Source organism: Pteropus medius, unplaced genomic scaffold, assembly GCF_902729225.1.
Source record: "Pteropus medius unplaced genomic scaffold, Ma_sr-lr_union100, whole genome shotgun sequence".
Classification (NCBI taxonomy): domain Eukaryota; kingdom Metazoa; phylum Chordata; class Mammalia; order Chiroptera; family Pteropodidae; genus Pteropus; species Pteropus medius.
The window spans coordinates 610,330-636,236 of NW_024351732.1; the positions used below are offsets into that span (position 1 = coordinate 610,330).

Consider the following 25,907-nt stretch of genomic DNA (forward strand, 5'->3'; position numbering starts at 1 on the left):
TATAAAAATATATAAAGAGTAATTAGGAAAAAAATAGAACATTGCATACCCTTTACAACAATTCCACTTTCACTTCCGCTTCCGGAATCCATCCTAAGAAATCAATCTGTAATGTATAAAAATTTATATACAAGGATGTTCATCACAGCATAATTTATAAGCAAAAACTGGAGAAAAAGGAAGTTCATTAATAGGAACTTAGCCAAATAAAATATGATGCATCTATACCATAGAAGTCTTTGAAGTGACTTTAAAAGATTATTTTTAAATAACATAAAATTTTTAACTTTTAATTTCTATTTTTTCTATTTTTCCATTTTTATTACAGAAAAATCAAATCTTTTGATTACGAAAAAATATAGGGTAGACTTTTAAATTATACACAACTCTTTTTAAGGATTTGTGTGTAGAGCACATTACTCACATTTACTACTATTACCACCACCTAAGGAGTGACACACTAGCTCATGAAGAGAAACAGTTCCTAACAATGTACTGAAGTCAATATGCAAATAATTTCTCTGCTGTTTTCATGTTTCTTCAAGCAAGAAGTTTCTGAAATAATTAACCAACAATTTTCACTGAAGGAAGTTTCTCATCTATGCTAAGCAGGTTTCCATAAGCAGTGACAGGAAGGCAATGAGTCAAAGTCATCACCAAGACAAGTTATATTCCAAAGATCAGCCATCACCACCAGGACCACCCCATCATCAGACCACCAGGGTGGAGGGGAACTACCATAAATCGATTTAGCATCTCTGGTCAACAGATGTGAGTACTGGAGTATACTAAGACCAACATGGTACTCTGTGTCCTTGTGTTGACAGGATTTCAACTTCAATGTCTCACACAGCTATTCCACTTCAGATGCTCATCTACACCCTCATACCTTAGAAAAAATCTCTTGGAATTTCTCTACTTCTCAGATATCAATTTCTGAATTTTTTTCTATTACCTCTACCAAGAGGAAGAGAAGAATCAAGATGAGAAGACAGAAACTGTAAAAGTCCTGAGGGAGGACATAGCTGGGTACACTGGAAGATCAGAAGGAAAGCTGGTGCATCTTGAACATGGTGGACAAAAGAAAACACTGTGCAAGAAACAGGCAGGGACCATATATATCTCAGAGGGCCTATCGGGTCATGATAAAGACTTTGGATTTTGTTATTTTCATAAATTTTGCCACTCTCATGGTGAATCAATTTTTTTATAAATGAAAACCTAGATCTGTTTCAAACCTCATCTTCTCTTCCAAAACCCAGTGTAATAGATTCAACTGCCAGCCTGCTAGGCAGCCTCTCCTAAATGCCAATACATGCAAAGCCAAACACTATCTTTTTTCCCCAAACCATCTCCTCCTATTTTATATCTGCTAACAGACAGATCATTCATCCAGGCTCGATATCTCAAAGCTCTCTTTCATTCTTTGCCTACTGTCTACTGCCACTATATACAGGCTCACAGGTCCTCAAATTCCCAATCTACTCTTTCTATTCTAGCCCCATTGCCACAATCCTAGTTCGCACTAGCACCAATTCTTGTTCGGATTACTGGAATAGGCTAACCAGTTATTTCCCCCATCAAATTTACCCTAAATGATGTCATTTAGATACTTTTAAGACCACCAATAAGCAGATAATATACAAATCTATTACCTCTAGTTCTGACTTCTCTTCAAGCTCCACTCATATATCTGCCTACTTAACATATTTATACTTAGCTTCATTCGCATCTCAAATTTAACATGTCTAAAATTGAACTCCTGATTTCTGATCTTCCCTCCAAATCCCACACTTACTCCTCCCATTCCTATTTATCTCCCACTCCCATCTTAGTAAGTAGCACTTCTACCCATCCAGTTACTTGAGCCAGAAACCTGGGAGTCATCCTTGACACTTTCTTCTCCCTCAACTCTCACATTCAATCTATAATTAAATAGATTCTTTCTTTAACATACTTCTCAAATCCATCTACTTCTCTTCATTGCCTCTGCCACCAAGCCCCACCTACAAAGATTCCTATTTAAATAGTATGAGGTGCAGCCCAGGCATCAGGATTTTTAAAAGCTCCCCAGGTGATTTTAACATGCAGGTGAGAACCACTGCTCTACAGCTTTTGGACTCTCACCAACCTTTGTGATCTTATTTCTACTATTCTCCCTTCTTCACTTAATCCCAGCTGCATTGGCCTCCCTGCTGATTCCTTGAACTTGCCAGGCACATACATTCCTCATGGCTTTTGCCTTGCTATTCCTTCTCTCTGAGTTCTGGTTCACTCTTTTATCTTCAACAGATATTTACTCAAGTATTACCCTTGTAGTGACTTAAGTTCCCTGGCCATTCTACCTAAAATTGCAATACCCACCCCAATCCCAATACTCCCTACCTCTTTATCTGGCTTTATTTTTCTCCTTGGGACTTACCACCTTTTAACATAGCATATATTTTATTTATCTCATTTATGCACTTCATGAAAGCAGGGATTTTTGTCTGTTTGGTTTCTTAACTATACCTTCAACACCTAAAACGGCATTTAGTATAAGGTAGGTAATTAATATTTAACTCCACAGAGCAAGGCCTTCCCAGATTCCCCCAACTAAATTTAACTTCCCTGTTATTCCTCTAATAGTAATTTATTTCTCTCCTTGATAACATTTACAGTAATTTGTAATTATATTTGTGTTTATTTGAAGCTTCTTTTCTAGACTATAAATTCTATGAGAACAGGGATATTTTGTTTGGCTCAACATTATATACAACAATCCTCATGCTTAATTAAGTGGCACAGAGTAACTATTTAAAAAATAGTCAATGAATGAATAAATAAATGAGGTCAAATACATTTTATGAAAGCATACTCTGATCATGTCCCCCCCGCCCCGCCCCAATCAAAAACTTTCAAAGTCTCATCATATTAAACCCTAAATGCCTGGCCTTGGTAGAAAACCTTCCATGGTCTCGGCCACTTTACTTTCCTGCCTTATCTCCCATTATCCCATGCGTCTTTTGATTCAGCTACACTGTTCATTATTTCTGGTATACACCCAAAACTAACAAACACTGCCATTTTGTGGAGGTGTCCACATTTTTGCTCATGACATTCCTTCTCCCCTAATTCTCTCCCCATCTCTGACAATCAAAATTCCAGCCTTCAAAATACCACCCCCTCAAAACTCAGCTCAAAGTAACCTTCACAAAGATAGCCTTTGGCATAAGGTGGATAATTATGACTCCACCCCAACTTCTCCAATTGAATGATCTCTTCCTCTTCTAAATACCAAAAAATACTGGCTTAACTTCCCACTCATTTAAGAACATACCCCTCCCCTACCTTTTATAAAACCTTTTGTTTATATTCACTAAATAGATAGTTGTTGAAATGAAGTCAGTTAACACGACTACTCCCCTTTCTGTCATAAAATATATTTAAATTGGGGGGGGTGGTTATCTTTAGACAGACCCTTTAATGACTAAAAGATACAAAATTGGAATGGCCTTCCCTTACATGGCTTTTCTGAAAAGGCAAGATCTGCCCAAATGCAAGTTTTGGAGCTCAGATTTTTAAATGCATTCAACTGCTTGAAAAAAATGTTAAGCTGCAATGTGCTACTATGATGACATAAATTTCATAAGCTATATTAAAATGAGTTACCCTAAGATTATCACATACTTGAAAGACTATCTGGCTGAAAATCTGAATACCTTAAATTCTGCTGTCTGAAATATTAAGTTACTAGAAAAACATATCCGCTCAACAAGAAATATGAAACTTTTTGATCTTTTAAAACATCCCATTCATTTCTATATCATGTTAAGTAAGCGAATGTTAAGTAACAGCAAAATTCTACCAGGAAACACCTGTTGTATCTCAAGTAACAGATTTCTGTTTCTCAACCCACTCTCTCTAAGGTTGTGTTTCCCAAAGTGCAGTCCATCAACCCCTGCAGGTCTCTTTCGAGGAGTCTGTGAAGTTGAAACTATTTTCATAATACTAAGAAACTGCCTTTTTCATTGTGTTGACATTTGCCCTGGTGATACAAAATCAATAATAGGTAAAACCGCAGCTGATGCCTTAGCATCAAACTGTACTAGTCATGTGTCTTTCACCACCATGTACTGGTGATTTAAAAAAGTCAAAATCAGTTTCACTTTAAGAATGTTCTTGATGAAGCAATAAAAATTATTAGTTTTTTTATAAAACCCTTGAGTACATATCTTTTGAATATTCTTTGTGTTGAAATGAGAAGTATGCAAAAAGCACTTCTGAAGGATACTCGAGTACAATGGCTGTCTCCAGGAAAAGCACTTGTGACTCTATTTGAGCTATGAGTTGAACTGCTTTTATCATGGAACACTACTTTTACTTGGAACAAAAAACAAACTGGTTATTCAGTCATGAATATTTAGCAGACATTTTCTTAAAAATGAAGTGAGTCTGTCACTTCAAGAAAAAAAAAGACAGTATTTGTTGCCAATAATATCTGAGCTTTTAATCAAAAATTAGAATTTTGAAAATCTTGTGGCTGCTTGACAGATTCCTAAACTTACACACTTTTTTTTTTTTTTTAAATTTTTATTTATTTTTAGGCGAGGCAACCCTTGGTTGACCTCACAGATTGCAAGGACCTTGTCGGCTTACCATCCCTTATTTCGTAATTTTTTTATTTTTATTTACTTATTTATTTTTTACGCCTACAGCACCTGGTCTTCCTAGGTAATCTCCCAGTCAAGTATTAACCAGGCCTGACCCTGCTTAGCTTCCGAGGTCAGATGGGATTGGGCTTGTTCAGGGTAGCATGGCCACAGACTTAGAGACTTTTCTGATGAGAGAGGTAGTGATATTAACTAACATAGTTTTTTGATATTGCATTATGAAATATGTCATTTGGCAGATCGGCTTAACTCAATGAACCAATATTTCCCAAACAACCAATACATATTATAAATCATGTATTGATAAAAGATCCATTCAAAGTACACAACAGACCCATGGATTTTAATGTAACAGTAACTTCAATACGATTTCAGGTTCCACATTATAACTTATAAGAAACTACCAATTGTCAAGTTTTGGTATAGTACCAGAAAATAATATGTGTAATTATCTGAAAAAACTATTCCCTCTTCCAACTACATATCTTTTGAGGCCATAATTTCTTCATATACTTCAATCAAAATAATCTATTACATCAGATTGAATATAGAAGCAGATATGAGAATCTGTCTTATATTAAGCTAGATATTTATGAGATTTGCAAAAATGTAAAAAAATTCTACTCACTAATTTTTTTAAAAAGTTATTTTTCATAAAAAATGTTATTTATGTTAACATGAGATAGTTTTTTTTTAAGTAATTAATATTTCTAAACATTTTTGTCTCGATTTCTAATTTGGTCAGTAGCAATCGATATAAACCACATAAACGAAAGCTCTTGGGGTCCTCAATAATTTTAAAGAGTACAAAGAGTCCTGAGACCAAAAAGTTTGAGAACCACTGCTCTAAGAACCACCCCCAACATTACTATTTGTACCAAATCTCCCTTCCCTCATTTTCAACCACAGTTGAAACTCAGGCAGATATCAGGCCCAAGGGAAATCAAGCCTTAGATTGACCAAATCACATATCACTCAGGAATCTGAATTAAGCCCCATAGATACAGAGGTCTATTTATGGCTGAACACTAGAGTCCATTAACTCTTATAGCTGAAGTCCCTAGAACTGTTTTGCTTCCATCCTTTTTTGAGGCCTAGTTTTCAGCTTTTCCTTGCATTCTACGACAGCTATTTCCTTTTGATAAATGTTTCATATGAACTATTCTAAATAGGTTTCTTTTCCTTATGATCAAAGAAGCCATAACACCATAGAACCTAAATGCCATTAACAAAAGTGTTTTATTTGATGTCCTTATCTGAGACACCAAATTATAATAAGGTTACTTTTCACTTAAAAGACCATATCCCTACATAAAAATGAAAATCACCCCCCAAAAAACTAAAACTTGAATGGAAGTTATAGGCTCATTCAGAACAAGAGACAATTTAATGATGAGCTGCTAGATAAGGGAGGCTTGATTTTTTTTTTTTCTCTCTTTTAGAGAAGGCTATTCCATGAATTGTGTCAATATACTTTAGACAGCAAATGTGTATTTCATTAAAATACACCAATCTGACAGGGTTTTTCAGGGAGGCTGATAAACAGAAAAAGAACAAGGTTAGTGAGAGTTGTCATATCAGATACAAACAATTATTACAAAGCTATGATAATTAAGACGGTGCAGTACTAGCACAAGCGACTCTGAGCTGTGAGTTGAACTGATATGCAAACGTATTAGTGGCATGGAATAGAAAATACAGATTATAAGCTCTCATGTAACATAAAAATGGCATAATAAAGTAGTTAGGGGGTAGACATGACTATTTAATAAATGATGCTGGTAACCAAGTTATCCTTATGGGAAGAAAATTAAATACTGACTTCAGAGTTATCATTACGGGGAAAAAAAAAATTAGATACCTACTTCATACCAAAAATCAACATAAATTCCAATTACGAAAAGCAAAACTTTAAAACTTTTAGAAGAAAATATAACATGTAACTATCACCTGAGTAGAGAAGGAATCCTTCATTAAAACACACAAAAAAAAACAGACCACAAATGGAAAACATAATAAATCTGACTCTTCTAAAGTTTAAAACTTAGTTTCAATAAAAGATAAAATAAAGTTAAAAAAAAATGAAACCAAACCAAAAAAACCCCCAAAACAGAAAATAACAAGTATTGGGGAGAATGCAGAGAAATTGGAATCCTTGTTCACTGTTGGTAGAAATGAAAAATGGTGCAGCCATTACAGAAAACAGTACGGCAATTCTTCAAAAAAAAAAAAAAAATTAAAGATAGGATTACAATACGATTCAGCAATTCCACTTCTGGGTACATCCAAAATAAATGAAATCAGGGTCTCCCCATGTTCACAGTTGCATTATTCACAACAGCCAAAAGGTAGAAGCAACCTAAGTGTTCAATGACAGATGAATAAACAAAATGTGGTATACACATACCATGGAATATTATTCTGCTTTTAAAAAAATAGGAAATTCCAACATATGCTACAACATGGATGAACTTTGAGGGCATTATGTTAAGTGAAATAAGCCAGATATAAAATAAGCCAAATACTGCATGATTCCACTCATATGAAGTTTCTAAGGTAGACGAAATCATAGAAATAGAAAGCAGTACCTGTTTCTAAACAACAAAAAAGAATGTAAACCTCAAATTTAAGAGAAAAATGATTACATATATATTTTTTTTCTTACAAATAAATAAATAGGCGGATGGGAAGAATTAGAGGCTTTTAGAGAACTACTGCAAGTCCTTCTTTGATGCAGCTGGTATCGCAGCAGGAAGATTTATGCCAACAGCTTCTTAAAAACAGTCAAGAATAAAGGTCTTCATGGCCAAATAAGGGTTACTGTCTGAATGTTTCATTCTCATTCTGAGGTCTCCATCTCCCAAAGTGGTATGACCAGCTTTGCCACACAGAGCAGCCAGGCAACTCCTGCCAATTCTATTAAAACATGACCATAGCTGTAAGAATGAAGGCCCAAGCATTTCCTAATGAGGCTCTACTTTAGAATCTTTTTTCCTATAATGGAAGCTTGTCAAAAACAAAAGTAAAAGAAGCTACTGGATCTTACTAGCAAATGTGTCAGAATAGCCTTTCAGAGTGATTCACCATGCCTGAAAACACACACAAGAAACAGGTGTGCTTCCCTGAAGACACAACCAGAATTTAATATGGGGCTAGTATTGTTTTATGAAACCAAGATGAGAATAACTTTATAAAGTCTGGAAGTAAATATGACGAAATAGTAAAAAGAAAAATGATTTTCAGATAAATATCAAAATACTGTTATTCTCAGGCTTTGAATAACTTGAAATCAGTAAGATCACTCAAAATACCACTATATTGTAAGAGTTTAAAAAACATTTTCTGCTAAATGGCAGGAAATGGCAGGAATCAGTCCAGTCCCTAAACCTAGCTTTAGAATGCAGTTCCACTGTATCTTTCATTTGTATTAACCTTCATTAGTCTGATAGAGTTAGAGAAAACACTGTGGATGCAACAATCATTTCTCCTGAGTCTATAGTAGATGATAGAAATCCACAGGATTCAGCGCTGTTCTGAGTTAAGACAGCTAGATATCAGAGTTCATGGCCTATCTGAAATTTTTCCCTAATTAAGAACAATTTGTCTCCCTCTTTTTTCATTATGAAAATCTGATGATAAAGAAAAAAATGCTATTATGGAATAACCTTACATAACACTCCAACTGTGTGGAGAAATGCATGTAAATGAGGAAGAGAGGAAAGACAAATACATACTTGTGCATATACATACAGTGATGTTTTTATATAACAATCAAAACCTCACATCTCCCAGAAAGCTTATGAACACAATTTCAGTCTCTAAATTTCATTCTGTGTACGTTTCATCTCAGAAAAAAAGCAAGGCTGCTCAAGAAAGAAGAAAATCCCCCAGTTTCTTCTACAGCTAACCTTATGTTAAAGGAGGAAGGGAGTTGTGGGGAAGCAATGCTCTCCTCAGAAATACTACCTGTCTTTCACAAAGAGTATTCAAGACAAGGAATCTGTGAGGTCTAAGATCCAGAATCCAGCCTTGCCAGCAGCACAGAAGTGAGTCAAACACTAAGTGCTTTGTGTTAAAACAAAGGCACCTTTAGTTTTTAGAATCTGGTTCCAGAAGCGATATAGGGAGATGAACAACAATTTATTAAAAGGGAAGACTATGTGATATCTATACCTATACACAGGGGAGCTCTCTCTCACACACACACACGCACGTGCAAGCACAGATGTGAGGGTTCCACATCCGGGACAGGAGAATATAAAGCCAGGAACTTCTTGTACTAGAGGACAAGGAAGTGCTCATACACCAAGTTTAAAAGGGCTCCCACAGGCCAAATATGAGACATTTTGAGCATCAAAAAAAGTCTGTGATTGTTGGTAAAACACAGAATAAATTAAAACCCATGAGTTTATGATTCTAAAACAAGGAGAGAAAAAGAAATAATTCATTTGCCACCATTGGAATTGATAGTTATACCTTCTAAGAAAATTGTTAAAAGGAAAATTAGGAATTTACCTGAACTTTTTGGTAGAAATTACAGTTTATTCCTAACTGATGAAGAAAACATTTACAGAATATTGGGGGAATGGCAGAATTAGAAAATTACCATTTTGCAACAACCAAAAATAACTGATTCAGGCAAGGATCATCATCATTAGATTAAAGGTTGCTGGAGAAATATAATAAAGAGTATGGTGCCAAAGCGTCATCACTCTGCAGATTATCTGCTAATTACATAGGGAAAAAAAAGTCTTTACAATGGAGAGATCTGGTATTTATCATATTAAAGAATGATCAAACAAACTCAGCATCATTAATAGTGGGACATTATGACATTACGTTTCTCTTAGTGTGACACAATAAGAGGTACAGAGCAACACCTATTAAGTATTCGTATCAAAAATGTTTAACCTGAATCTAATCAAGCCTTTAGACTTCACTGACAGTTATAGGAAATTCGGGGATAAAGAAACAAATTAAATGAAACTGTGAGGAAACAATCAGAAAATTCCAGAAGTGATATACTCTGTAAGATAAATGGCCTAGTCTCTTCAAAAAGTCAGTATCGTTTGGGTTCTAAATAAACTCCTAGACTTAAAAAGACTAAAGAGACATGTTTGGAGAAAATACCAATAGCTAAAAGGTGTCAACTTTGAGTCAACTGGGAAAATCTGAACATGAATTGGGTATTAGCTGGCATTAGGAAATTACTAGTAATTGCTTTAACTGTGACAATGTATTATAAGAATAATTAAGTAAAATAAAGTATTTACTTTAAGAAGATGCATCTAATGTAAAGTATTAAAGTATTAAGGTGTCGAGATGTCTGCAATATAAAAATTTATATATTATATATATAAACACACATGCACATATATAGATAAAGCAAATATAGCAAAATGAGAACAACTGTTGAATCTAGGGGATAATTAGTATAAAGGTGACAACTGTACTATTCTTTCAATTTTTCTGTTTAACATTTTTCACTTACACAGTTGTAAAAAGAAAAAAGAAAGAGGGAACACGAAATGCACCATCATCAGAAAGGTGTCTCAAATGAACTCTCCTCTAAATCTTAATCACTCATTTACAAAGTCCTCACAGCACTGGACACAGTGTACTACTATTACTGTTCTGTTTTCTAACTATTCTCTTATTATTTCATATATTCAGTAGATCTGGTTTTCCAGTTAGACTATAAGCTCCTTCAGGCACAGATATAGTGAAGTACTCCGCAATCAACAGACTTTTAAAAAGTACTAGTACCAATATTCTGTGTAGCACTCAGTAAAGTACCATAACTGAGTTAGCTTTTCAATTCCTCAACATAATGGCAGTTCACTTGTATAAACAATTTTGAGTCACAGCTATCAAAAGGAAATCTTAAAACTTCATTTATGGGCTTATAGTACTTCACAAAGAAAAACCAGCATCTAACAAAGAAAAAAATTAGAATATAATATAGGTTTTACATGTCTTTCTAGCATTGCAACAGGTGTGTTGTGTTATCCAGGAATATAACTTGATTCTCATGACATTATTCTTCAATTGAATAGTATCTACCACCACTACACTACTATCTGCAAAAGAGTGACAGTATTTATCCACAACTCCTGGGTGTAATGAAGCTTAACAAGCTACATAATTAATTTTAAAATCTTAGATAAAAGGCTGCATATAGATTTTTAAAAATTTTTGACAGTACAGTGTTGGTGAGTAAAGAGGCAGACTCATACTCTGCTGGCAGGAATATAAGTTCATATTATAAAACCTCTCTGGAAAGCAATTTAACAATATCTAACAACATTAAAAATGCATATATCCTCTGATTCAGCACTTTCACTATGAATTTACCCAACAGACCCCATGTACATAAAAAGTACATACAGGGAATTAATTGCAGCTCTGGAAACAACCTAAGTATCCAATGAGGTGGATGAATGATGGTACAGCTATACAAAGGAATACCTGCCATCTTACAAAAAGAGATACCCTATGTACTGTATGGAATGATGGTCAAGATATATTAAATGAAAAAAGCAAAGTGCAAAATAGTGGGTATAGTTTCGTACCATTTGTGTAAAACAACAACAAAAAATAAAAAACACCAAAGAATATATAGTTGTATATGCTTGTAAAAGCATCAACTATCTCTGGAAGGGTAAACAAGATACAAACCAAACATTATGAAGAGCTCTAAAAGGAGAAGTTACCAAAGTACCAAACGGACACCAACCACCCCACTCTAAGAGTGGGGTTGTCACAATAACATACTCTTCAGTGTTCACACAAGAAAAAAAAAGTGTCCAGCTCTTTCCCAGGACACAGGAGGAGATGCACCCCTCAAACTCCTATGCTTCCATGTCATCTCTTGGCGCCACTGTAACCATGGCAACAGAAAACAGCACAAAAGATAGCTGAGCCATGCAAAGGCCAGAGTTAAATGGGAAAATGAAAAATATATATATATATACTTTAAGGGCCAAGAACCTAGGGTCCTAGAGTTAAAAATGGCCTAAAAAACCAAAAAAAAAAAAAAAAAAAAGCTTTGGAAGGAGAATACCAAAGAAACAACACAAAGGAAAGGAACAGAAAATAAGTCTTACTAACATATCCCATTCCCAGTTATCCAGATAGAAGACACGGTTGGCCAAAGTAAGCAAAAAACACAGAAAATGCTCCCTCCATAACAATTCAGCTATTCATGTTAATGCCATTCAGCAAACCTGTTTATAAGAGTTTATCATTTTCTCACCCTGTTCTGATGGCAGAGGTAAGAAGCAGCAAAGTATGCAAAAGAGCAGGTTAAAGGACCATGGATAATCTGCCAACGGAAAACCCAGGACCTAGATCACTAAAATAGTACTGTACTTTAAAGTTCCTTGTTTAAAATTGCTGTTTGTTACTTGTAAATGTGAAAAAAACTTCATTCTCATTAAAGTCAAAACTTCCACTAGGTAAGTTATCATCCACCAGTAGTTTCAGATTGCTTTTGTTTGCATGTGATGTTCACAGAGCATTAATAATGTACAGCTAAAACGGAAGCTACAGAGATCTTTTACAAAGAAAGAGGCAAATGGGTCACACAAAGTAAGAGGGCTGGAGATGAGAGAACCTCATGTCTTGATTTACAGCTACTACTCTAAGCCTTATATTGTGTGCTATTTATCTCTACCTTACTTAGTTCTGTGAAGATAATTATTTTACTAAACGAACCGCCCCCCCCTTGCTTTCTTTTTTGACCCTTAAATCCTCCTCAGAAGGCCTACCAAAATCCCCTGCCAGAGTAACTGAATACTTTGGAGCACCTACTCCTAAATTTCGGGATGTTTGCATTAAAGGTACAGCATGACGATGAGAGTGAAAAAAAGTAATGTTAGAACTAGAAGTTGCAGTGACAGTTTCAAAAGAAGGGTCAGCGTGGGACACCGCTGGCTCTGGGAGGCGTTTGTAGCCAGGGAGTCTCTAACGCCAACACCAGATGCAAACAGTGCTTTGACAATAAGTCCCTCAAACAATTCCAATCCTCTCTTTTGGATAGGCGCAACAGGCTCACTATCTGGCAGCAACTCTAGCGTACTGTATGGGAAGAAGGCGGACGCGTGGTCAAGGGGCTCTTTATCCCGCAGGTCCCTGCAACACAGCTATGCGCATGCGCCCCGAAGGCACCGAACAAGCACCCCCTAGCTCGTTCACACTCGCGCATGCGCAGTCACCCATCTCGCCGCAGGCGACAGCTCACTATTTGTCAAGGGGGATGGGGCTGGGAAAATGATGGGGCTGAAGGCAGGGGCACGTTTGTGTCTCTTGAATGCTTGGGATTGGGAGAAGGAACGGTTGATTAGGCTCTGTACACACCACGTAACCCGGGTTGTGGGAATGGGGCAGATATGTGTGGGGGGGTGAGGGAGGCAGGGGAGTAATCACTCCCCTTAAAGGCGCCCCCCACTCCAACAGGAAAACCCCTCTCCCTCGACCTCTCCTCCCCACTCACCTGAAAGCGGCGGCGACAGCTGCTGGTCCCCGTCCCCTGCTTTCGCCTCATACTGTCCGGCCATCGGGACCTGCGGGACCGCCGATACAATAAATACACACACACACACACACACACACACACACACACTTGGAGCGCGCACACTCACACACATACACACACACCGATACACACCGGCCGAGGCGTCATGGCGTCAGCACGTCGACGCAGCGAGCGCGTACCCGCCAGGCCCCACCCCGCGCGGCCTCCTCCCACTTTACTCCCCTCCCCTCTCTGGGTTCTCCAGCCCTTCCTCCCTCTTCCTCAAGACTCCGCCTACTTTCCTAGCGCGCATGCGTCCCGGGGGTCTCACCAGGGCCAGGGGATTTGAGGGGAAGGAGGGGCCTCAGAAGAAAGAGGCGGGAACTCGGAGGAGGTCGCGTGCAGGGCGCCTCGGGCTGCTCCGAGGTGCGAGGACCATATAGAGGCACACCAAGGAGAGTCGGGGTGGTGGCGTAACAATAAAGGCATTTATCAGCAGCAACTTATATTTGCAAGCAGTTTACGGATTATCAAAGTCTTTTACCTCTTTTTTTCTAACCAACTCTTAGTCAAAGGTGTTTTGGACTTGATGATAATGCTAGAGACTTTTCGGTAACTTTTAAATTTTAGCATTTGGAAACAGAAATAAGTACCATAGGGGGGGCATATAAGTGACAATTTAAAGGAGTTGATTAATAATTTGTTGTCTTGGACACCTAGATCCCCAGTAGGTCTCACATTCTAGATCCCAAGAGCCATCAGTGATTCTTGAGTTTAGCAAAGGAAAAAGCCTCAGAGCATCTTGGACCTGCGAGGAAAAAAAAAAGTCATCTCTCCGTTGTAGTAATAACATCAGTAATGGGATTTTATTGCTATGATTCTTTCCTTTAGCTTAAACTTTGAAAATTATTCTTATTGAATCAAGCCAAATAATCCAGAGTAGGCACTGTCTCTTTTCCGTACTGAGACAGTATTATATGTTGAACACACACACACACACGCGCGCGCGCGCCCTTGAGAAGGCATTGGACCCAAAAGAGCAATCAAATGAACTTGTGGGTCATGAGGTGACAAAGTGTGAGCCCTGCCTTGGGAACAGCTTCCGGAAGCCCTGCTGTTGTGGCACTGTCTCCAGGAGACAGTGCTCACAGTCTCCTGCCACATGCGTGCTGGCGCCAAGTGGCTGGTGAGTCTGTTGAGCAAGGGAGCCTGGGAACCCCTGAGCAAAGCCACAGGAGTTTGGAAAGAAACCCCTGACAGTACCAGGCTGTCTTCCACTTTCAAATATACAAGCAGACCTTGCAGTCTCACAGCTTAAAAGGTCCTAGGACTCATGGATGAAACACTCCCAACTCCTAGAGCTTGCCCAACCTGAATTTCAGTAAAAATGATCAAGAAATGGAGATCTTAAATTGGACAATGATGTGGTTACTGTGTCTGACCTGCTTGAAACAAAGAGCTTTTGTCACCTATTAGGCTAGTGCTTGAAACTTTCCAATTAGATTTCACTCAACATCATCACCAAGAAACATTCCTTGGGCTGAAACCAGCAAGGTTTTCAGTCCTTGTGAAAATTCAGAGTGCCTCACAGGCAACCCAGAAACCTGTCACTAGTAACTGACTCCTGGTGTCATGATGCTGTTCAATTCTTGTTGTCTTAATTTTGGATTTTGCAGGACAGCAGAGAAGAAAGAAAAGGAGGACACCTTGGAGATTAGAGCATGGAGGTAGGGAAGGGGTGCAGGAGGAAGAAACTGAACGCATGGACAACATACTTTAGTTACCTCACAACTGGAACTCATCATTACAGTTTAGTCAGATTCTGCCTAGGACCTGGGAGGGAACTCCTCGGGGCTAGTGGATCTGTACCAGCAGCTCGTCCAGGCTGGCCTTGAATCTCCAGAGATCTGGAAGGACATAAGAGTCCTATCCCCATCTGTAGTCTGGTGTGATAACGTTCCCATTCTACTGTAGGGACCATCCCACCCATATGAGATGTGATCCCACTAGCCTCTGTACAAAGGACTTTGATTTGGTGTGGATCTGATTAAATGACTGTAGATGTCCTTGGAAGCACTGTGTGGAAGAATTTTAAACAGCTTCTCCTTTTTAATATGCACTTCCTCTTCGATTTTAATTATTTTGTTCCTACATTTTCCCTTTCAATTTACTAAAATCTAGAAATGTAATTAGAGCAGAGGCTGGGCTCAGAGAAAGCTGCCAGGATTTCTACGGCATGATTAAATATACTAGGCATCCCTTTAGTATGGGACTGAAAAATAGGATTCTCATTATTATCTTTCCTTATCCAGGGAAGAATCAGCACCACGTACAGATACGGATTTATTGAAAATGCAGCACTAATTAAAAACTCACTCAGCCTCTTGACGAGGTTTGTGGGGAAAAGTACAGTTATTTAATTATTTCCTCCATTTACTGTTTTGTTGTTGTAACCACGACAAGCTAGAAGCCCCCCTCACTTCTGTCCTCAGAATAAAATTCTTCTCTCCTCAGGAGGGACTTAATGAGGCTTTTTTCTATGCAACAACAATCAAGTTTACAATGGCACCAATTCAATTTGCTGCTCTTTGTGATGGTAGAAAACATGCAGAACTCGTTTTCTTAATTCCAAAACACAAATGACAAAGTGTTCATTGGCCATCAGGAGCCAGGTCTGGGCAAGGACTCTGTCCCAAATGAGACCCTGAGATGTCTGGTATTTATTCTGCCAGTGAATATCTTCGGCTCCATTTTACACTCCAGTAAACAAAGCCATGGTTTCCCTTGCAGCTGTAGGGAAAGTGGGGGCAGGCCGGACCAAACAGAAGAGTATAAACATCCATTTTGATTATAAGCACTGTCGGAAGATGAAGAAGCCCTTCTCTCCTCTCTATACAGTTGTTCAGTTGGCCAGTCAATGAATGCCTGGCCCAGTGGCCTGCCATAGTGGAACCCCACATGGACATCAGAGATGGATATGCAGGAAGAACCTTAGTAGGGCAGAGTCCTGCGCTCTGGAGGTCTCCAGTCTAAAGAAACAGAGATAGATGACACACTCTGGGGCACAGATATAGGACCATACACAAAGAAGCACTCCAACAAGAACACATTGGTGAGACTGTGCTGGGACCACAGAAAATCCGCAGTGGAAAAGTATTTATTTATTGATTAAATTTCATAGTGAGGCAGCTGTGGCTTAATGAATGAGATCCAGCCTCCTTGTCTGGAGATTCATGTTCAAACCCAGCACTAACACTTACAAACTTGAACAAACCTCTCTGAGCCTCAGTTTTTCTATCTGAACAATGAAGAAAATAATCATATTGTGAGAATTAACTGAAATAATATTTGAACATAGCATAGTCCCTGGCAAAGAGTAGACCCCACTTATTTATGGATATGTTACTGAATGTAGATTTTTGAGGTAGTGTTCATATACCTGCTGGTCTTCAAGACCCACTCTAATCTGGTACTATGCTCACTCCTTTTCTCTACACCCTTCTTTAGAATTCTTTGGGAAGCATGAAATCAAGGAAGTAGCAGACTTCTCAGTCAGAACATTACTACTTGCTAGCTGAGGGCCCTGAACAAGCTCTCTGATTGAGGAGATTGGTTAGGGTTTCTGGTTGCAAGAACTGTACCAACTCTAGCTATATCAACCAAAACTACAATTTACTGAAGACATATCTCTGGCTTGACAAGAGCTGAAGAATCAGACTTGGAAATCTGGCTGAAAACCAAAGGCTAGTGGAGAAAGAACAATCTTCTTTAGCAACACTTTCTGGTCAGGAGGTTCAATTGCTGGGCACTGCCACAATGCCACCACCAGATACACGGCCACAGCTGCTGCCACTGGGAAAGATGTCTAACATTCCTTCTATCTCTGTGCCCCATGCTGCAAAATCAAACCCAGGCAATGGCACTCTGTTTGGCCAACCTTAGGCCACATCCTGAGACCTGATCATCATGGCAGTCAATGATTACGGTCTTGCTGCCATGATGCCCATGGTGTAGTATCCTTCTCACTGACTCTATCCACAGCAGGGGACTCATTCCAAACAGAAAGCAGATCAGATGCTGGACTGTCAATCCTCTCATCTCATTTGTGAAATGGGACATTCATCATCAGGTAATAAGCAGCATCCAATGACATGACATTTGTTCAAAAGTGCTTGGCTTATAAAAGGCATTGTTATTTTACTTTCCTCTTTAATAAAACAAAAGGCGTGGAATGGTGTAATTATCTGAGGATTTGATCAATGTACCTATAGATATTGAAGTTCTGAGTTTTCAACCTGGGAAAATGGCTAGGAAACATGATATCTGAAAAAGTGGCGTGCCCAGCAAAGAAGCAGCAGTGGAAAAGAGGACAGGAAATGGTAAGTTTGAGTCTAACTTTTCTTTGATTTTTGTCTTGGACTGCTAACACAGCTCCATCGCCATCTCATTCATCTTTAAAACAGGTCTAAAAAATTGCCTGAAGTCATTGCTTCAAATTAATTTTAAGAGGATTAATATTTGTTTTCAATAAAGAACATATTACCAAATATAAATTATATTCATTGTTATGAATTATTTTCAGTGTTTTTTTTTTTTTTGGTTCGCTTCTGAATGAGCTTGATCCACTACCTGTTGGCATTTGCCTTAAAATAACATTTACCTAACTTTAGATAGTTTAGTGTAAACACATTTTTTTCTCTGCCTCAACTCAAATAGAAAGTACTTCAGATTTTATAATTTTAGATTATCCTTGCCATGGCTCTACTTTATCAAGGTAAATTAATTTCAATTGAAAGTTTAAGTTAGAATCCTATTTTAAAAAGGGAATTTAATCTAAAATTCAATTACAGAAGGTCTGTGCCAAAGTGAACAGTCAATGAGTACTTACTGAATGTTCCCTGGGTACAGAGCTCTACCAAGGTAACTACAGGAGAAGTCAAAAGAAGTATTGTCCCTATTCACAGAGAGTTTTCAGTTTCAAATAAAAAATAACATTCAAGACTGGAAGGAACCATAAAGATTCTCCAACTCAGTGGTTTTTGAAAGGTTCTTGCTTCTCGAGCTTTGGGCTTCTGAAGATTTGTCCCAGGCGTTCCAAGGTGGGGTGTTCGAATGGGACTCAGGCAGATCAAGCCAAGCTAGCCTGGTACTCTTTCCATTCATTCAGGCCAGAAATTAGGCATCATCCATGCCTCCTCTTTCCCCCTGATACCTCACATCTAATCCATCAGGAATTCCCATAAGTTCTAGTTTCAAAGTGTCCCTGGAATCCATCCACGCTCTCCATCTTCCCAGTCCTACTCAAGTTCTAGCCACTACCCTCTTTTACCTGAATCACAATGAAAGGGTCCTAATTAGTCTTCTTAATTCTTTGCTTGGCTCTCAATCAATCCCTTCTTCGCTCAGCACCCAAGGCAATCTAATTAAAACTTAAGTCACATCATGCTGCCCGCCCCCTTAAGATTTTTGAACAGCTTCACACTGTACCAAGAATAAAATCCAAACTTTGTACCACTGCCTACAAGAGTCATATTCAGCCACACCTTGTGTCACTTTCTCTGTCTTCACTTTCACTGCACAAGCCATCTACTAATTTCTGAATTGATAAAAACCCATCAAGCTCTTTCCCTCCACAGGCTTTATATTTGCTATTCTCTCTGCTTGGAACACTTTCCCCCTAGCTCTTCACATGGCTGGTTCTGCCTCTTCTTTCAGATATCAGTTTAATTTTCACATCCACAGAGAGCCTTCTCTGACCACCTACAACATCCAAAATAAGGACCTTCTGTTATTTTCTATTATGGTATTCTGTTTACTTCCTTTACAACACTAACAACAATTTATAATTGTTTTAAGTACTTACTTGTTTATTCTCAGTCTCCCCTACTCAACTGACAACTCCATAGGGGCCTGTTTTGCTCATCACAATGTCCCAACATTCAGCACAGTCTGACACATGGACAGAAGGTGCTTCGAACTGAATGAGTGAGTGAGTGAGTGAGTGAGTGAGTGAATGAATGAATGAATGAATGAATGAAGAACACAAAGCCCTGGTCTTGTCTGAAATGTTAGAGAAGGCTTGAGCAGAAGTTGGAAGCCTGAATGGAAGGTTAGTAGGCAAAGGGTGTGGAGAAGGGGAATGAGGAAGGAAAGCAGTCCAGAGAGATAAAGATCCTAAAGCCAGAGAGCACGGAATTTTTGAGAAACCCAAAGATAACTAGTGTGGGTGGAGTATAGAGAGCAAGTGAGAGGCTGTGGGAGGTGGGTCAGGAGGGTCAGGTAGAGCCAGCCAGCATCTCACCCCAAGGATCCAGACCACAGTACTGAGAGCAGGGGAGAAATGCATTCCCCAAAGGAAGATTGACGCACTCTTGTTAGAAGGGGGAAATGAATGCTGGCGGCCAACGACAGACCATTGCTTCTGGTTTTCCTTCTAGCTCTTTGGCTGCTTCCTTTAGCCATCCTTTGAATATAGGCTTTCTTTGGATTCTTTGCAGTTCCTCTCCTCTTCACACTGTCCTCACTTGCCTTGAGATCGTTCATTCGCTCTTATGGCTCCACTGTCATCCATCTGCTAAAGAACATTCCAACTCTATCTCGAGCCAGGTCTTTCTCTTGAGCTCTACATTTATACACCCAACTACCAACCTGATATCTTTGGCTGGATGTTCCACAGGCACTAATAGTCAGCATATCTAAAACTTCTTTCTTTTTCAGGCTTGTCTCACCAAGTAGTTCCAGCCTAGGAATTGGGAATTACTCCTGATTCCTCAAGCCCATTTTTAATTCAACACTAAGTTCAGACAATTCTATATGTTAGTCATCACTGAGTTCTACCTACTTCCTTCCATCTTTACTGACATTTCCCCCATTCTTCCCTGGATCACAGCAGTCTGCTCACTCGCCTCCCAGACTCTGGTCTTCCCCTTTCCAATTCATTCTCTGCTCCGCAGCCAGAATGAGCTTTCTAAAATGCCAGTCTGCTCAAGTCAATTCTTTGCATACAATCCTTCAATGGCTCCCTATTGCCCTCAAGATAAAGTGCACACTCCTTAACAGGAATGAAAGACACTTTACCAGTGACCACGCCTTTGTCTCTAGGGGCTCTCTACCCCTCCCCACCCGGTTTAGCAATCTGGTTTCCAGTCATACACAGAACTACTTTCAATCCCCTGAGTAAATCAAGTTCTCTCTTTTTACACATGTTGTTACTTCTTCACAGAACAATGTACTCCATACCTTCTCTCACCCCAACCCCCACCTTTCCCAGGTTAATTCTCTGCTGATTCTTCAGGCTCACCCATCTATTCCTCCGGGAAGCTGTGCATGTTCCTAACCCTGAGCTATGTCTCTCCATATTTCTCCTCCCACTGCACTATCCTCTGTGCAACTCTTGGTTGCCTGATTCCCTCTCTGTGTCCCTCACTGGATGGTAAGCTCCTTGGGGTCAGAGATCTCCTTTTTCTTTTTCTCTGTGGTGTTTTCAGCACCAAGCAGCATTCCTGGCACATAGTAAGTATTCAGAGAAATGCTTGTGTGATGAATAAATGGATGAATGAGAAAAATAAACATTCCTTTCAGGAACTGGGTTGCTGTAGTTGCAGGCACAGAAGCCTCTAGCAGCTTCCTCTTCCTGCAACCACTGTTTGGCCACAGGCTGGTCAGTAGCCTGGTTAGCAGCCCACAAGAACTCTGAACATTCTCTCAAGAGGCTCTTTGACTCACACCCTCTTCTGGGAGCCCAGTCTTCCCTTAAAAGGCCACCTTATTGGAAAGTTCCTATGATGGCATTTATGAACTCTATTTTTATCTATGTTGGAAAAGTCTCAAAGTTAATTCCCAAGCCAAAGACATTAAACTCAGGAACGTGGATGAGTGAGGAAGCATCTACGCGATGCCTTTGAGTCACAGCTTTGTTTTCCATGGCAAGGGCCTCCATTCCTTTCCATCACTAGGCCCTTGTTTTTAAGGACTGGCTGACTCTAAAAAGCTTTTGATCCCATGTTCATTAAAACTAGATCTTGCGGCCCTTAATGGTCTATGAAATGGTGTCCCCTTCCCTAGGAGTCTCTTATCTCTGCTAGGGCCCTCAGAGCAGAACACAGAACTGATTGCCAAACATCTCCCAGTTTGTTTAAACCAGCTTTCCACTCCCCATCCCCAAATGGATATGAATCGTGGGCGATAGCATTGCTAGCAGAAGAAGGAGGCAGGGTGGCCAGAGGAGAGGGCTCCCAATGAGTCTGGCCAAAGAAATAATTGGACAGAAGCTACAGATATGAGGAGAGTAACTCAGCAGGGCTGGCGAGCAAGTCGAGGGCCTATGCCAGGGAAAGGATTCACCATCAGAATCGGTGTGAGGTGGGGGGTGGGGGAGTGTGGAGAGAAGAAAATGCCAGTGAAGGATCCAAGGAAGGAAGGGCAGGCAGGAGAGAAGCAGGAAGCAGCAGCAGAGATGGAAGGAATCAGATAGTTTGTGGGAAAAGTAAAGAGAAGAGAGGGAACACGAATTCCTTTTCATCTAAATGGGGTGGGTAATTTGGGGAAAGAGGGTGTTGGAGAGTCAAGTGGAAGCACCAGAGTAGTGGTTAGTCACCGCACCCTGCCCCCACCAGCCCCAGCAGATTAAACACGAGAGCCGAGGAATATATCAAAGAATATTCTCACTCCCAGATTCAAGGTACTAAATTTGTCACCAACCCTGCCTCTGGGTAAGATAGATTTTGTCGAAGGGTGCTGGAACCAGAGGATTCAAGCCACCATTGACTCTCCCTCCCCTTGTCCTTAGCAAAAGCCTAAACTATTCATGATCCACACCCAGAAGTCCCTGTCTCCTCCATCCCCCCACCCTGCAGTGCATGCACAACCCAAAGTCACAGCCCGCTGTGTGCCTCTGCCTCTGCTGGCTACTATGGGACAAGGACCAGGCTTAGTGCTTAGAGTCTGGGCTGAGTCAGCACTGCCTGTAGGAGAGATTGCTTCCTGGAAAGTTTCACTTCAAAGCTTCTGGCCAAGCGCTGGCAGGAAGTAAGAGGCACCTTGGAAGCTAAAGGTAGCTTTGGCTTTCAAGATACTCTCAGCAAAGAGAATCATGGGATAGAAATGTCCATAGTTCAGCTTAAAGCGTGACTCCAATGTACCTCAGGCTGCCCAATACCCTCCACCCTCTCCGATTCTGAAAATAGCATTTTCCAGGCCTCACAAGAGATTTCAGGGCTAAGATGGAAGCTCTGATTCCTAAGTGATCTAGTTACTTCTGAAAATTAGACAAAATATACTTCCTAAGCCTCAGGTGTCTGTTTTCCAAAGATATGTCCTTATTCATTGGGACAGAAAGAATGCATATGGGATGCTCTGTGTGGTTGCAAGGCAGCATCTTCTCTTGATAAAAAGGACAGCATACCATTAGCAGAAATCAGCAGACTGCTCCAGTGGTCAAGCTCCTGCTCTGTCTCTGGGGGGCTGTGTTGGGCAGTCTAAGCCACCCCCACCCTTCTCTTCTTCTCTTTAACTTGGGAGTTTTAATCTCCAGTGCAGGGTAAAGGGTCATTTCGATGATCGCACTTTGGACGAGTGAGAAGAGCATTTTACTTTGACCCCCACAACTGCTTGCTATGCAGTGGGCACTCTAGCAGGGAAGCAGTGGGTGGCAGCAGCTGTCAGACACCTTCCCCTGAGGATATATCAGTTGGTGCCAACAGCCTATATAAGCTCTTTCTGATCTCTGTGCCAGTGACTACAAGTCCTGGAAGGAAGTCAGGAGTCCACCATGAGCCCTGTATCCTTCTCCTCCCCCTCATCTGCCAAGAATGGGGAGGGGTGGTTTGGGAGCCCGCCAAGAAAGCGGCTGGTGGTTCTTAGACACATTTTCCAGCTGTCACACCTGTTCACATGGGAACTCACACTTATGCATGTACACACTCACACGCACACACACTCAGAAATAAATTGTTTCGGGCTTTCTTGTTCCATCTGTCCCATGCCCAAAGCAACAGTAATAAGAACTTCCATCAATAAACTGTTGTTCCCAGTTTGTCTTCCCCTATGCCTTCATTTATTGATGTTTGACTGGCACCTACCATGTACCAGTCACTGTGTGCTAAAAACACAAGGACACACTCTTGGGGGAGAAAATATATATAAATACTAATTAGATGCAAGCCAATCATATAGTGTTGCATTACCATAGGTGGCAAACTGGTGTTCATAGGCCAAATCTGACCTGCAGGCCTGTTTAGTGTAGCTAGCAAAGAATTTCTAAAAATTGGTAAAGTTGATGTAAAAATCAGTATTTCCATATATATATATTTTGGAAATAACAGATCTGGCAACAATTGGAAGTGAAAAGTCACCGTCCCCTTTAGATGGGACATTCACTCACAGTTTGTCACAGGCTACACACCCCTACCTCTCCACCCCACTCCCTTCCCTATTAACTTCAACGGGCTTGCGTCATTCATCCATGTTCACTGCAATGATTTGCAGGTGTTAGAATTGGGGGCCCTTAAAATGAAAAGCCATCAGATGACCCAAAGCAGGGAACCATTAATTCTGCTCCAGGAAGTCAGATGAGTTAACCCTTGAACTAAGTCTAAGTACTTCATCGATTTCTTATTTATTGTTTCCCTCCTCCCCCTACTGTGAGATGCATTAAAGGAAAGACCTTAGTCAGCCACCTTCTTCACCTTATCCCCAGTAAGTAGCACAGAGCCTGGTATACCGTTGGTCTCAATACTTATTTGTGAGATGTGATGAATGGAGTCACTAGAAGTACCAGGTAGAAAAGGGAATTCCAAGCAGAGGGAACTGTGGGCACAAAGTCATGACAGTAAATAGTGCACAGAGAAACTGCAAATAGCTCATGGTGAATGGGGGTGCTAGAAGTATGAGGTGGGTGGGATCATGTTGGGTGGAAGCAGCAGGACTGAGCAGGGAAAATAGACTCCAGTGGGATACTGAAGCGCTTTTGATGCTGCATTAAAAAGGTACCCAGGGAACTGTGGAAGTGATTTAAGGAGTGAAGTGACAGGATCAGATTCTTGTGAACAGAGATAACTCTGGTAGGGTGGTGGGTGGAGAGAAGGGAGCTCCAGGGAAGACAGAAGCAGCAAATTGAATTCAATTCAATGCTCCCTTTTCCCTTTCTCAGGCCCCTGAAACGCCACTGGGGATCTACTTTAAGAGAATGGTGCCCCCTGCTGACCAAGTCTGGGCTTGCGCCTCCCCTAGGCCAAGAGGGAAATTATAAAATGTTTGGCCATGAAGAAAAGTACCTGGAAGCCGTGTACACAGAATTACATTAGTGATGTATCTGAGAGTGTCTTCATTTTCCTAGGAAAAGAGGGGCCCATGAGAAGATGTGTGATGATAACTAATTGCCACAGTGTTGCCAGATGAATACAGAAAACTGGCTACATTTGGATTTCAGATAAACAACACCTAAATTGTTCAGTATATCTCAAATATTGCATGAATAATTTTTAGTATAAATATGTCTGAAAAATTATGTCATCTGAAATTCAAATTTAGCTGAGCATCCTGCATTTTTACTTGCTAAATCTGACCTGTGGAGAGGCTGGGTGACAAGCAGAAATGAAACTGGATGGGTTTCTCTCCTTGGGTATCTCTGCAACCTCAACCTAATCTCCATCTAAGCAAAGCTCAAAATGCTTTTTCATCTTTTGCAGTGGTGCCCAGTTATATAATTCTATTTGGGAAATCACTTTTAATTAAATGAGGCCCATAAGTATGATGGATCCTATGTATGGACCCCTTTTAATATCTGAGCTTTACAGAGAAATGAATCTATCAGCTTGACATATGTGTGAACACTTGTGCCGTTATATACACACACACATACACACATATTTTACATGAAATTTCTGGGAGTTCCTAGCCTTCACATAAGAGTGACACATTCCTTCTAGGGATGTGGTCTGAATGTGGCAATTCTAGATTCTGAGTAGGAAGAAATGGTGTCCAGTCAGAACCTAAGCTGAAATATGGTGCTTCTTTCTGCTCGTGCTGGCCACCCACACATCATGATGTACAGTAGTGGGCAGGAAGAAACACTCCATCCCTTCTCCTTGATAAAAGCCTTGAACCTCTTCCCTCTTCTAACTCTCGCCGAACAGGGAGTCAGGCATATTCGGATAGAAAACTCACCAGCCCCCAGAGACTTGCACTTCAGTTGAGTGGACGGTACTGAATGAAATCACCCTTCATTCCGAGACCCTCCTGGTTCCCCTCCCATCCTTCTTGCCATGGCAGGCATAGCTCAGTTTCCTAGTCTGAGGACGGTGCCTGTCAGAAACTGGCTTTCACCAGTAGGCAAAAACCTTCCACAATAAATTCTAGACTCCGACCTCAGAGATAAAAGCCATGGCCTGGACATTCTTGGAGATCTCGGAGCAGGGGTGCTGAGTCTCTCTCCCACAGCCCTCACTGAAAAGCCCCCGGTTCCCACAGCCTGTTCTCCTCCTGTCCCTAAAAAGGGAAGGCAGAAGTGGCCCAGGTCAGGGGGATGTTGTTTTCACTCTCCCAGAATGTTCTAAATGTAAAACTCCACTGCAGGTTGTTCCTTTGTCAGCCTGCTTATGTGATATTCCAGCTCTCAGGAACTGCATTATGGAATATTGACTGAGTTCTATCAAACAATCATAATGATATACCCGACCATGTTTATCGTAGAATGTTTAATGTTAAACATTTTCTGCAATTAAAAAATTAATTTCATTATC

General features: G+C 40.2%; 1 protein-coding gene and 1 pseudogene across 5 annotated transcripts in view; both read right to left on the minus strand.

Moving 5' to 3' along the window:
• SPOP (speckle type BTB/POZ protein) overlaps window positions 1–13,394 on the minus strand; it is a 58,413-nt gene extending 45,019 nt beyond the window's left edge. For 2 of the 5 annotated variants that reach the window (XM_039846274.1, XM_039846275.1), the window contains exon 1: window positions 13,147–13,222. The gene's annotated coding sequence lies outside the window, so the exon portion shown is untranslated. Of the gene's footprint in view, window positions 1–49; window positions 69–13,146 lie in introns of those variants that run through there. The other 3 variants (XM_039846271.1, XM_039846276.1, XM_039846273.1) reach the window with 3 other exon arrangements.
• On the minus strand, window positions 4,689–4,807 carry LOC120588997 (uncharacterized; annotated as a pseudogene).
• Window positions 13,395–25,907: the final 12,513 nt, after the last annotated feature.